Genomic DNA, 14,357 nt, shown 5'->3' with positions numbered 1-14,357 from the left:
CTCCGTTTAAATTTTATTAATTAATTAATTCCAAAATTTTTTTTTCAGAATTAACAATAATATTTTAATCAAGTAACTATAATGTATAAAAATATCTTTACATTATTTAAAATCTAACCGTATAAAAAAATAAAATCTCGATTATCCCGGCGAATTATTTTTCCATTTTCGATCGATCCTCTGTATATAATATAAATATATACATATGCGTGTGCGTGTGAACGCTCGCTCGATGTTTCGAAAACATTTTAATCCGCGCGCGTAACGTTCGATTCACCTTATTCGCCGGCCGTGTTTATAAATACGCGCGACGCGACGTTTCCGTGTCCCGACTAGCGACACGGGTGCCATTCCATCGACGGTACGCTTCGCGCGCGTTACACGCAGGAAAACGTCCCGTTCGTCACCCCTCTTCGTCTCAGAGCGAATTTAGCAACGTTACAACGAATCTGAATGGCGACACCGAGGCCAGCTTTTATCCACCACACCTTTCTCTCCGCCTCCAAGAATAACGGAGGAGAGAGTATCCGCTAATACCACTCGCGGAGTGGATCTGCGTGCGTATCCCTCCACGGGGCCCTCGAAGACGCATACCGCGATGGCAGCGCGGTAATTGGAAGGCGGAAAAACGGGGAAAATTAATTTGTCGAGCCTCTCGTGGAAGCCGCGGCGTGGAAACTGGAGGGAAGGAGGAAGGAAGGAGGAGGAGGAGGTGGCGGGGAGGAAGGGAGAGGGCACGGATAGCTTCCATTGATTATGAGGCAAGGCGAGCGTCGTTAATGGCTGACAGCGACATTTATCGCGTCAATGGACGCCGACCGTCTATATTCCCACGTGACGACCTCAGTTACTACGCTATAAATACACGCTTGTCTTCTCCTCGAGCTCTCTTCTCTCTCTCTCTTCTCCTGTCTCTCTCGCCGGACTATTCGTGCCTGGACATTTTCGGTGGCGCGGATGGATTAAGATTCTTCGAGCGGATCCAACGTGGTGATTTTTACCGACACCCGAGTATTATTTCGAGGTAACGACGATGAATACGTCGGGAAGGGAGAATTGGATTAACATTGGGAAAAATATTGACGAATTCGATGTTTGCTGGCTGTGAAAAGGGAGGGAAGAAAGGAAGGGAGATATCCGTTTCGATTAAACGTTATTCGAATGGAAACTGTCAACATTCCTTGGGCGATGGGATCGGCAGTATTCTCATCTTGGGACGCAATTAATATCGAAAACGGGGATGCGTTAAAATTGAATTAATTACGAGCAATCGATTACGCCTGTGGTCCGCGGTGCCAGTGAATATTAGACAAACGTGTGTGTGTGTACAATGCGAGTTACTTGATGGTCGGTTGCACTGATTAGTGACAGCCACATCGTCGAACGGGCATATTGAAACTCTTGGTTACATCGTAAACCAGTCCCAGTGCAATCTGCAACTATGTTATGTCGCAGTTAGACGCGAAGTGTCTGCATGCCATCGATATATACACACGTATAAAGGTACGTATATATATATTTCATGGCGTGGTCACGATGCAAATATGGTATTGTAGCAAATATGACATTATACCATCAAATATTGCAAATGATAGCGTATCGATTGTTTTACGTCGGACGTGTCAGTTCACATTGCGGCGAATACGTGAATTTATATGGCTTATAAATTTTCAAAATCCTCCCACTTCTTTAATCGGGCCATTGTTACGGATTGTAACGATCTGTCCGGAATTTTGCGCTTTAAAATATTTTGAATCGAGATCGACGGCGCAATATTATTGTAAATAGAATCGAAGAGAAATATTTTCTTAAATTATCGGGTTTGATATAGGACGATTCGTAATGTAGTATATAATTAACTATTTCTTTTTAATTACGTCCAATAATTGTTGATGTTAGTTTAAAAAACTACGAGGTTTCAATGTTCTCAAAGCGAATTGACGAAACTTTAATTTCCTCGTTTCACGATGTTTTTTCCATCAACGTTAGAAATAACTCCTCCATTTAGTTTTTCTAATAACATCAACAACAACTTTAATTCATCGAGATTCGAGTTTCGAATATTTTTCCCAATTAAATTCCCTCTTAAGAATACAGAAAAGCATGTCCTCCTAAAAAAAAAAATAATCATCGTACGCAAATCAAATCAAATCCCAACAACCACCAAAAGAACTTCCCTTCAAGATCGTTACAAGAATTAATTCTTCCTCGACGATTCCTTCCTTCGCGTACACATACCATATTATAAATCATCCTGCATCAAACCCGAAAATTATTCCAAAAACTGTGTGTGGTTACAAAAAGAAAAAAAAAGAGAGAGAGAGAATTCCCATTTCCTTGCCATAAAAATCCGTCTCGCGTCCCCCGAGACACGTATGAAACGGCGTCCCAACGAAATTGAAAAACGCCCGTCACCTAATTTCTTTCTGGAGCGTTCATCATCTCCTTACGTTATTCCACGTGCGCGGGGATGGGGGAGAGGAGGAGCAGAGGGAAGGTGGGGTTGGACAGTCGCAGCTGCCGTCAGGATTTTTCTACCTACGGTCCTTACTGAAACGGGCCATGCGTAACGATGCTACAGTAATTAAAACTAACCCCCCCCCCTCCTCTTCCTCCCCAATCTCCCTCCTCCGCCCCGACGAGCGGAGCGAGCGCGGCGCGCGGCGTCGCGACGCGTCGCGTCGCGTTCCCGGCTTCTGGCCGTCGCACGAACCTCGTCCCGGTGCGCGCCGACAGTTTTTAATTGAAAAAATTTCCAAGCTAACTTTTTTACGGGGACACGGACGCGGGAGGGGAGGGGAAGGGAGGGAGGGTGGTACCTGACGACGCCTTTCACGAGGGGGTTCGAAGGCGCGTGCGCGGCCTCCAATTAAAAAACAATAACTGTCGGTGGTGGCACGAACCTCGAATATTGTTCGATTCTGTCCACCGTTCGGTGAACTTCCACCTTTCCATCGTGGCAAAAGAGAGAGAGAGAGAGAAGGAGAAGGAAAAGAGAGGAAAAAAAATTGGTTGCGATGCGTTGTGATGTTCAAGGTAAAGATTATGGCGCGTGAATTGTCTCTTTTCATTGATTCGTGGAATATAATTGTTTTGAAGTCAATAATATTATTCACTTGTTGATGCTCGTGGCGATTTCTCCTCTACTTTTTTCATTGGATTACACAGAGAACCGAATATTTTTAGAAGAATACGTACCAACGTACTTTTTTCGTCCAAAAAAAAAAAAAAAAGAAAAAAAGAATCGACAGAATACGCGATATTCGCTTAATTAAAATAGAACCGTCGCCGTACACACAACTCGACGAAGAAACGAATTTATCCCGATCGTAATCCCTTCCCATTCCCGTCAAAAGCTCATAACCGTCATCGATCACATCGTATCAACTTCAAAATCTAATGAAAAAAACCATTTCTCATCGCCACTACCAAAAAAAAAAAAAAAAAGGACAGAGAGAAGAAACAGGGAATGAAAAAAGCCTAGCCTAGGTACTTCACGCTACGGTTAATTGTTTCGCGGAGCAAGGGCGGAAATTTCAGTTTGCAAAAACACGGATGAATCGTGGGACACAAAGAGGGGACGAAGGAGGGGAGGAGGGGAGAAAGAGGTGGAATCGCAACGAGGAAAGATCGATCGTTGGATTAAACCTAACCGGCGTGAAGCGTATCGATCGTTCGACTCGCAATCCGGTTTCTGCTGAACAACGTGGCACACCCGGTGACTCGTATTTCAAGGGAGAAACGAACCGCGTTCCAGGCACGACGACCGCGATAAAATCGGCCGTAACGACGACGATGCCTCCCCTCCACGCCCCGCAACAATCCTACGAACGAACAAGAGCCGGGTCTACGCAATGCTTCGTAAAACACCCGATGACAATCAACGCCCGCCACCCGTGGTCTTGGCTTTAATGGTTTCTCCGTTTCGCGGCCACGGTGAAAAATCTCTCTCTCTCTCTCTCTTTTTCTCACTTCGATCTCTCATCAAAATACGAGGCACGGCACGATTCGCGAAACAATACGATCTTCCGGCGTATCGAATTTTTATTATCGGTTGTCGAACCATTTGTTGTTGGATTTCTGTGTATGGAGAAATGAAAAAGAATGGAGGTGTCGCGTTTCGATAGTTAGGATATTGCCGATTCTTCGAAAATTTATTGATAATGGATAGACCGTGGATTTTTATCGTAAGATCGACGCGAAGAAGCGGAGAGGTCAATGGAATATTCGTTTCTTGCTTTCGATATTTTTCACTATTTTCCGTATACATTCTACGGAGTTTAAAGTACGTTCAAATTGTGAATTGGATTTTTTTTTAATTTAAGTGCGTATTATTACGCTACGACATTTTACAAAAATTAGTGAAAGTGCAAATTTCTATGAAAAATTCTATCGATATATCAATCATAGATGGACGAATTCATGCATCTATGACATAAATTTGGATTATCGTAAAATCAGATCGCAGTGGATAAGATCAGAAGCGAGACTTTTTATATTTTAATATTCGTCATTCAGTTACATTGTCGAAACATTGTCGAAACATTGAGTTTCTTATTGCGTCTATATTGTAATTTCATAGGCAATTAAAGTCAAGAAGAAAATTTATGATAACACGAAGGGGACCTAGAATATTCTAATGATGAATAAAACAAAGCGTTTGCAATAGCGACGAGGCGAGGTCAGAAATATCCATCGTGCGGACCGAAACAAGCAATTTAGATGCATTTTCACGGCGGTCGACAGCGCGGAAAAGCGGCATGAGTTATTTCCGACTTTACGGCGAGCGAGATCGCTGCTCACCAGCGCGTCGTGTTCCCCGAAGATAAGGTTTTAAGGTCTTAATCCTTCGAGGCGAAACGGAGTGGCGGATAACGCGGGGAAATAGAGGATGGAAAGTATTTCGAAACGAGTGCGCTTGATAATCTGTGTTACCTTCCACGATGTTTGTCCAGTTCCAGCTCAGAGAAGAATAGATTTGCATATTTGCAATTTTTGCCCGCACCCATTACTTTCTTTAATCTTGAAACATCTTAGAAATCAGAAGAATCTATTAGATTCGGAGTCGAATAGACGATCCTTCTATTATTAATTACATTGTGACTAATTCATAGAGGGAGGAATCAGAGGAGATAGGATTTCAGAGGCGAATTTATAATTTTCATCGATTCTTTACCTCACGATTTGATCGTGGAAAAATGAATAGAAACAAGTGGAAGGAAATAGGATTCGCAAAACGAAAAGGTCAAGAGGACAGAGACGAGTCGTGACACGAGGCCGAGGGCTAGAAAATTTATTTCTCTCGACGAATGATTTAGAGTTACACGGGAAATCTTTACATCGATGAATTATGATGTTGGTCGCGTTGTGGTTATTAAACGGTATCACTGCGAAATCTCTTGTAAAATTTATCCTTGCAACGATGAAAATAAAAATTAACGATACACGTGCGAAGTCGATTTTCGCGATAACGATTCATCTGATTTATTTTCGAGAGATTTTTATCGAGAAAGATCGAAGGAATCTCTCTCGTTCGGAACTTGGACGTTTGTTGTGAACAAAAATTTACAAATAAATTCTTGTGGCCGCGAGAAAGAAAGGAGGACAAACGAATATTCGACCTCTCGCTGTTTAAATTTAGATATTTTTACAAGTTTATCAAAACTATTGTTATACGAATGATCTGTAACCTGATACGTATTCCTGGTTAAATGTTTGTTAAACAGAATCGCGCGAAAATGGGTATAAAATGCTGATCGAAAGCAAACAGGATAGGACAGGGTGCAAAATATAGGGTGTAGTAATCTATGAAATATCACGTGCTACTACAAAGCACACCGAGTAATCGTTTTTCCAATGAAACGGATATAAATGGAGCAAATATTTGTATTTCTCGTTCATCACTATATGAATTCTTTTTTTTTTTTTTTCCGAATATTCTATTATTGCATATTTCGATTTCAAACATTTCGTTTCTCCGTGTTAAAGCGAAACAAATTTCTACAACTTTTTCCCCTATCTTTCACACAAGATAATAAGAGGGGAGAAAAAAATATTATATAAAGTTTAAACGTAAACGTTTCGTGTTATGTGTAGATATTAAACGAAGCAAAATTTTTTCATATTTTGAAATGAAAATTCTCGCGAATTAAATGTAAATTAAATATACGTTATATATAAAATAAAAACCTTTTTTCAATCTTTTTATAATCTTTTTATAATATCCTTAATATCTATTGTTGCGCACATATTTTGGATCGCATTCAATGTTTCGAATAAAAGCAATATTATTCCAAGCGTTTCAAATTCCAAATCGGCCAAATAATGCAATAACATCGTTTGCATCGTTCAACTGACTTTGAGTAATCATGCTTAATACTATTTTCGTTTTCTTTTTAAATAAATATCAATCCGTTTTGTATCCCTTCAAAACCCAGATATAGAACCCAGAATAAAAGAGAATTACGATCGATTAACCACCCTTTTCCTTATCTCCGCTCCTATAAAATATACACTCTTCCAATCCTTCCAAAGAAAAATCATTACGGTAAATTTTATAATTTTCACGTAACACGATTCTCGCGTGTCTCACATAGAAAATGATTTCTGTTTCAGAAAACTGTTAGAAAACGGCGAACGGCGACGCTGCGAAACAATGTTCCAATGATTAACAATTCGATATCCGTTCCGCTCTGTAACGGATCGTTAATCCCGGCATCCATGAAAACAATTTATTTCGCCGAATTACCGGCCCGTCAATGTCGGTCGCCTTTTACACGTAGCATAATGATACAGGCCGTGCTCGTACTCGAAAACGGGCGGAAAATTGATGTTCGAAGCGTAGCTGACATCGATCCAGGGAGGGGAGAGAGGGGAGGAGGAGGAGGAGGAGAGGATTTTCCCGTCGGGCGGTTCTTTTCCGTCCGGCTCGATGATCCGGACGTCGAAGATCGATGACGATCGCGCGTTGTTCCGCGCGATGATCTCGCATCGTTGGTGGCGTGTATGTGTGTAACTATGGAGCCAGCGCGTTTACACGTCGAATCGCGGGAAGAGAGCCAGGACAAAAAGCCAGTCTAAGCCTCGATTTCCTCTCTCTCTCTCTCCCCCCTCGTATTATAATTTGACAATTTCGACGTGGGAATATCGGTTGCCAACTGGATGAGGCATGTCCGATACATATAACGCCGTGGAGAAATTAATTTGACCTTTTGAGAGAATTTTGGCAAACGGATCGAGGGGGGACAGACACGGTCACTTTGAAGATCGGCTCGACTTTTTTCGAGAAGAAGTTGTGGAAAGATAGATCCTTGAAGGGATCGAAAGGATCATAAAGGAAAAGCACGTGTAATATATTTTAACTGTCCAGAGGTATTCCATTATTATTCGAAATATTATTGGCAATACCAGAAATAGAAGATGATTGAGACGAAAGATTTGGGAAAAAAGAGAGCAAGAAAACAAAGGATAGTTTTGTTAGAAAAAAAAATTAGCTCGTAACCACGAATATTTCAATGTTCGAGCGATATATGTGACTGAGCGAGGTTGAGTCGGTTGGTAGATGATAACGGGAGCCGCGAAATCGTGTGCCGCCTAGACGAATTTCCAATATAAATATTTGAGTTTGTTGGATTTTGCGGCGAATCGCGCGATCCGCGTTCGTTTGCCTTTCGAGAGGTTGAACGTGGCTCCCGCGCGTACCACGTTCTCGCAATTCGTTGATTACTTTTGCGATTGGAATCGAGACAACGTTCATTGAATCGTGAAACATTTGACGGACAAGGATGTAAAAAAAAAAAAAGAAAGAAGGAAAAAGTTATCAAAAACTTTCCTTGAACATCGCACATTTCACATGAATCGTAACAGCACTTCATCAACCCTTATTTCGACCAACCAAAGTTTTATCCACTATGATTATAATAATTTCAAGTTGAATAAAATTTCAAACTTAAAATATAAATCCGTAACGAATACCAAATTGGATTCGAAAATAACAATTCTAATTTTTAAATTATAATACGCGTATACGAATCCATCCCAACCCTTCCACGCTCCAAGGAGAAACGGCACCTTACAAATCGTCAAAAAATTTCCTGCCCAATCGAGTCCAATTCGACCTGAATGAATCAACGTCTCGTTGCGAGATCGCCTTCCCTCCAAAGCATCTGCCCTGCGCGAACAGACGCAGGAAGGAAGGGGGAAGGATTATTTTCCACGGGCTATTCCCGGCAGCATCCATCTCCGGCGAAGGGCTCCTCGTTCCGCAAATTGGCGTCGAGTTATCCAAGTGGCCGCTGACGACCCGTGGCGTCGAAGGAGCGAGGGAACGTCGAAGACGAGAGGGCGTTGGGACGAGGGCGAGGAAGGGATGCAGCTGGGATAGCTGGTTCGGATTTAGATGGGAGGAGGGGTTCGAGTGGATGCGGATACTGCAGTCGGGCCAGGTTCGATTTCGCCTCCGTATCCGAGTGGATACGGACGCCGTGATCCACCAACTTGCTCCACGCTCCTCCACACCACGTTGCGCGAGTGTACGACGACTAATCTGGGGTTAAGCCTGAGAAACTCGCGGGAGAAAGAGGAGAGGGATGAAGGGAGACGGTGAGGAGCGTGACGAGGGGGTGAAAGAGAGGTCGGAATTAAGCCGAATCTCGAACCGGGGCCTCGGCCCATAACCCGACTCCCAACCACTGTGTACAGGGAGATGCACTAGCCTAACTCCACTTAAATTAAAGCAATCTATCCTGCGGAACTCTTGCGCTAAGCCGGCAGGTTAAGCGACCGATTACCGCGAGGAAGAGGGGCGGTGTCGTTTTCGTAAGCTCGTGCACCCTGGAAAACCACTTTCCTTTACTTTCCATCCGAACACGTTGTCGCCTCGTCGCCGAGGATTTAACCCTTTCGCTGATCTCACACGATCTTGCTCTCTCTTTCTTCGCCCCTTTCTTTTCTTCGCCGGGGGATGGACGATTGAACCCGAAAATCGAGAACGAAAGATTCTTCTCACGAGGAATTCTTTCGAAAAAAATTAAACGAGCGTAGAGTAAAGGATGTTTCGAAGATAAAATTTTCATGGATGGGATCGAAGGAATATACCCGTAAAAAATCATCCGCAATTTGGCGATGAAATTCAATTTCACGAATTTCCACGTTAATGAATATACGTTGCCTGTCTTAGGATATTTTCAAATATATAAAAGATGAGATTAGACGACTTAACGCGATGTTCAAATTAACTCGACACGAGTGCAGAGTTTTGTTGTTAATTCAAGCTGTTCCATTTCGCCGAGAGAAATTTTACCGCGCCTTAAATTTAGAATTCTAATAACGATTAATATAATACGTAACGTACGTAAGGCGCATCGCCGCGCCAGTAATAAAGACTGTAATATCGTTGCACGAAGGAATTTTCCTGGAACGGAATTACGCAACGTCTCGAGCGAAATTTCCACGGAAACACGGTTCACGGGGAGGGGCGAGAAATGACACACGGTTGGCTTGATTCATTTCGAAGAAACGCGTTTAAGAACAATTACCCGATCGATTACTGTTAAACGAATTAAACGGGAAGAGGGAAGAGAGGGGAAATGCGCTCCGCGGGAGTAAATGGATCCTCCAGTTTCCATTTTTCAACTTTTAGCGTCTTAGATTTGCTTTGCCAAGATAGATAGGATTAAATCGTTGCCCGTTTCCATTCAAATGAATTTTTCATGTCTCATGAGGAAGGAAGGAAGAAAGAGGGGAGATGTTTTTCATGAAACGTCGTTCGTTAAAAATCGAGACGAGAGAAACGAATAAAAGAGAGTAATGGTTCTTTTCGAACGGAATAGAAATGGTATAGAAACACGCATCGACTCTTCCTTCTTCCTGTTTCCTCTCCTCGCCTCTTCGACGCCGTCTTCCCCTTTCGAGCAGGTGAAACAAAGACCCCGTTTGATTTTCATTTCCTTCTGGAATGCCATTTACAGTCTGTGTTTAAACGCCCCCTCCATATTCGATTCAAACTAGAAACGGGCCTGCACCGCGACACATCTCGCCGCCTCTTTCATCCACGTGTTTATTCTGCGAGTTATTCGATATATCGCGGATATACGTAAGCGAATGGAAATTGCGAGATAGCCGATTGTAAGGCCATGACAGAGTGTAATTTGATATGTCTATTTTGTCAGGGGAATAGGTTTAGTTAATCCCTCCTTTATACGCGGAATGGAATATCGCGGACGCGTCTGCAATCACGCGTTATAATTGTAATGGAGAATATCGCGGATAAAATAAAATAATATCCGGAGAATCGGGCGAAATTCTTATTGGATAAGAAGATAAAAATGAAAAATCAGGAAATTGATGTTTTATATCGTCTCTAAATTTTAACGTTATTACCAAATATCAATGAACAATTGATATTATTACCACAAAATATCAAATCATCCTTTATTTGTTCTAATGCAAGGAAAGAGGGACAATTAAATTTTCGTTCCAAAACGAAACGATACGCGAATAACATATTTCCACGAATCTATTTATTTCGGGGAACAAAGTTTCATCGCACCCTGGAACTCGTCCCTCGTTAAGAGAACAAAAGAGGAAAATTCGTAAATGGTGGTGGGTAAACGTGATCGAGTTTAACCGTGTTTTCGCCGTGGATCAGTCGGATATGCCCGCTTAGAAATTCGGAAATCGAGTTAATGCCCGTCACAGGGGCCGTTAATTCGCGAGGCGCTGGGCGCGAGAGCGAGCGGGAATCGCCTCAAGTTGAAGCGATTAAATCGCGGCCGAATGCCGATCTGAAATTACACACGGTGCACCAGGATTATTACTGGATCGCGTAATACATGGATCGTGTCGGATTACGGCTGCATTTCTGTCTTACTTGTCTTACCCGCGACATCGAACGCAACGCTGGAACAAGATACTGAGAGATGAAAGGGAGAGGAAGGAACGCTGTGTCTGCGAGCGATTTCTTTCTTTTTTCTTTTCTTCTCTTTTTTTTTTAAGACGCGTTTGCGACACGGCCGTGCGATAATGATTGGAATTCTTAAAACCGTATTCTAGCCGCGTTCTCACGATATGCTAATGCTTTTGCGGGACGATCGTCGCGTTCATTGAAGCGTAAAGAGCGATGTAAGTGTATTTGAAAGTATATACGTTCGAAATAGTGTCGATTTTATTGGACAATTGTTCGATCGAAAAATCTCGAGCGTTTCAATATTTACAAGAATCATAAGATATATTCATATATATATATATTCAGTGCACCACGGCCAATCGCTCTTCTAAATAATTTTGATTCGTCGTAAAACTATTGAAGTACGGAAAAATTAAGACGGATCTCAAATAATCTTGAGAATTCGAAATTAGCTCTGATAAATTTAGAAACGATGGAACAAGTGGCTGTATATCCACGATCGAAACGAGATGGAAAGGGGGAAGGTGGTTGATTCGTCGAGTAAATGGAAAGCGGCCGCATCTAAATGAAGAACTTAGCCTGTCCTAACTGCGGTTGAATTACGTGGCGGCTGCTTAACGCGTCCCCAGCCACGTTAATTACGTTAAACTGCCGGCAGGAATTAATTTTGCGGGACGGAGAGCTTTATCTTGGAGAGCGTGGACAAGAAATGGCGCGCGATAAAGCGAGCCAGGCCACCCTTGCCGCGCCGCGGAATTGTTTGATTCGTGCTCGCCCTTAAATAAAAAGGGATTAAGGAGGATGGGACGACCAACGCCGGTCGGAAGATAAATAGAAGGCGAGGATTCCGCGTTGTTTAAATTGTTGCGATTGACTTCGCAAGGGAAGAGAAAAAAGGAGAGGTTTATCTTGGAAATTCAAAAGAAACAAGATTGGTCCTACGATTGATTTTTCGTCTCGTTTTGGAGAAGAAAACGATCTTGTTAAACGTACATCTGATCGTTATTCTTAAATACTTTATTTTTGCGTATATATATATACGTATAATTTAAAAGAAATCAACAATTCCTTTAAATCATTATGCATATATACGGCAAACCGGTAAACTGAATATAAACATGCTTGCTCGACAAACCATTAATTCATAAATCAATATTTACGGTATTTACAACCATTCATCGTTACAAATAAATAAAATACGCATATCCCGTATATATTCTCCATTAAACTCGAAACAATATTGCAATATTGCAAGCTACCAATGTGTCCAATTCAATGGAAATTCATATGTTTTTTTATTGAAAAAAAAAGAGTCAGAAAAACCTATACTAATTACAGTAGAACGGAACGGTAGAGAGAAACGAGAGACTTTGAAAATGCATTTTATTTCGTATGGATACCTCTATTAGTTTTCCAGATATAGAAGATCGTATTTGCACGTTCCAAATGCATAGGAAGCCTCAATGACCGGGAAAATTTCAGGAAATGGCTTGACCTACTATCCCCTCCCTCCTGAAAGTGCATCTAATAAAAATGATAAAAAAAAACGACGACTTAATGTTTTATCATTAATCATCGCGCAAGTAAAGAGCTTGAGGAAGGCCAGGAAAGGAGTGTGACAAAGAGGATCACAATCAAACGAGGGAGACAGCGATATTGAAATATTATAAATTACGTTTCACTTTGAACGACGATAATATCTGGAAAAATATGAATCGAGATGAATTTTAAAGAATGGAGTTCCTGATAAATTTTATTTCATCTTAATACGATCTGGTTTTATTCAAATTAGTGTATTTATAATAAACTCTTTCGATGTTGTTTGTACTCCATATTAATGATTACAAAAAAAATTGGATAAAACAGGAATAAATAATTGTCATTATACTTTCTCAAATGCCATTGTCTTCAGTTTGTTAAACGTTTTCATACAAATGATACGATATTTATACAAAAAGTTTTTTAACTTCTTCTCCTGGTAATCGATGGCCGCTTTTGCGGTACGATAAAAATGATTCAGGGAAAGAATGGCGGATTGTGGGGGGGAGCGGTATTAAGAAGCGATATTTCTAAATTCGGAATCTATTTATTCGATGACGTAAAACGAAGGGTACGCGTTTAACGGCGGACGAGATCGAAAGGGGAATTCCGGTAAAGCGGTGGAAATCGGGATTTATTCGTATGGATTTGTATGCCAAGAAAATATGCTTGTAGATCATCGCGATGGAATCGAATTTCACGCAAGAAATCGAATTAAAGTCACGTCGGAGACAATTCGATTTCAAAAATCGTCTTAGGAGAGCCCCGATAGCTATTTCCATATAGATAACAAATGTAACTTGGTTGGAATCGAGTTACGTTTTATCGATTGGAGTTTCGGTTTAAGTTGCTGCCAGGCCAGGAGGGAAGCGTGCAAGTACCGAAGTCGCCAAAACCTGGGCCGCAGTTTCAACGATAATTTCAATCGATCAAAAAACTGCGAGGGGAAAGTTGGCCGACCAACATTTCAAATTATCACTTTCGTTCAAAATTTTCACGCGGCTGTATATCGAAAGTTTAACGCGTTTAAAACTTCAAATTTAATCGATACGGTGAATAGGCGAGTATTAAAAATTCTTTTCTTTTTTTAATAACAATTTTTCTTAATTTGCAGACGAACGTGGTTCCGCATCGTGTAGAAAATCAAAATCGGGTATGGAAATAAATATAACAAGTGAGTAAGTTCAACTGGTGAACGATAGGCTGTGAAAGCTCGGGATGCAATCAATCATGCAAATCACGCCCGTTACAAAATCTCGCAATTCGGTGTCGGATTCCATATGGTAATGCCGTTAATATCCAACTGGTATATCGATATACAAGCGGATATATACGTGTATATATATTCTATATATATATATATAAATATATATATTCTATACAGGCAGTCACATATTTGAAACAAAGGATGAACGGCAATCTGGCTGGCTCCAGCCGTGCACCATTGATTATTTATTAACGATTAATTGGCTCGTATTGATCTTTGCACGCGCCTCGCTGTTCGAGCCCCGCGTTATTGCAACGTCATTTCGCGCGATCATCAAAAAATCATCGAGCCAATTCGGGTCAAACAATCATCTCCAATCACCGTTGTCGCACGGACAGAAAAGTGATTTAAGTTCTGAATTCACGACAGCGTTACGCGGCCCGATAGATTTTATCTATATTAATATCGACAGAATTATTTCGCCAATTTTGCACATTTTGTGCAATGGACGAAGAGTTATTGCATCACTGCGTGACAAACACTGCTTTATTTTCAAAATAATATTAATAAAAATGGCGAAAAACTGCTTAATTCGTCGCGGCATCACTAGGAAGGATAGTAGAAATTCGTGCAATTTGAATTGGAGGCGAGAATTCGTCATACCGTTTCGCGGTATTATGCATCATATGGCGAATGGAAAATTAA

The 14,357-nt window shown here is 41.4% G+C and overlaps 1 protein-coding gene and 1 long non-coding RNA gene across 15 annotated transcripts in view; one reads left to right on the top strand and one right to left on the bottom strand.

Moving 5' to 3' along the window:
* Positions 1-14,357, bottom strand: part of LOC107996734 (RNA-binding protein Musashi homolog Rbp6) — a 744,804-nt gene that overhangs the window by 496,206 nt on the left and 234,241 nt on the right. The gene's annotated exons all lie outside the window — the stretch shown is intronic.
* LOC133665658 (uncharacterized) lies at positions 733-12,803 on the top strand. The gene is made up of 2 exons (XR_009828794.1): positions 733-1,503; positions 6,616-12,803. It is a non-coding gene; the product is annotated as an uncharacterized LOC133665658 (long non-coding RNA).

Source organism: Apis cerana, linkage group LG2 (genome assembly GCF_029169275.1).
Source record: "Apis cerana isolate GH-2021 linkage group LG2, AcerK_1.0, whole genome shotgun sequence".
Lineage (NCBI taxonomy): Eukaryota > Metazoa > Arthropoda > Insecta > Hymenoptera > Apidae > Apis > Apis cerana.
Note: the sequence above shows the minus strand (reverse complement) of the source record. Positions and strands in the feature narration are given on the sequence as shown.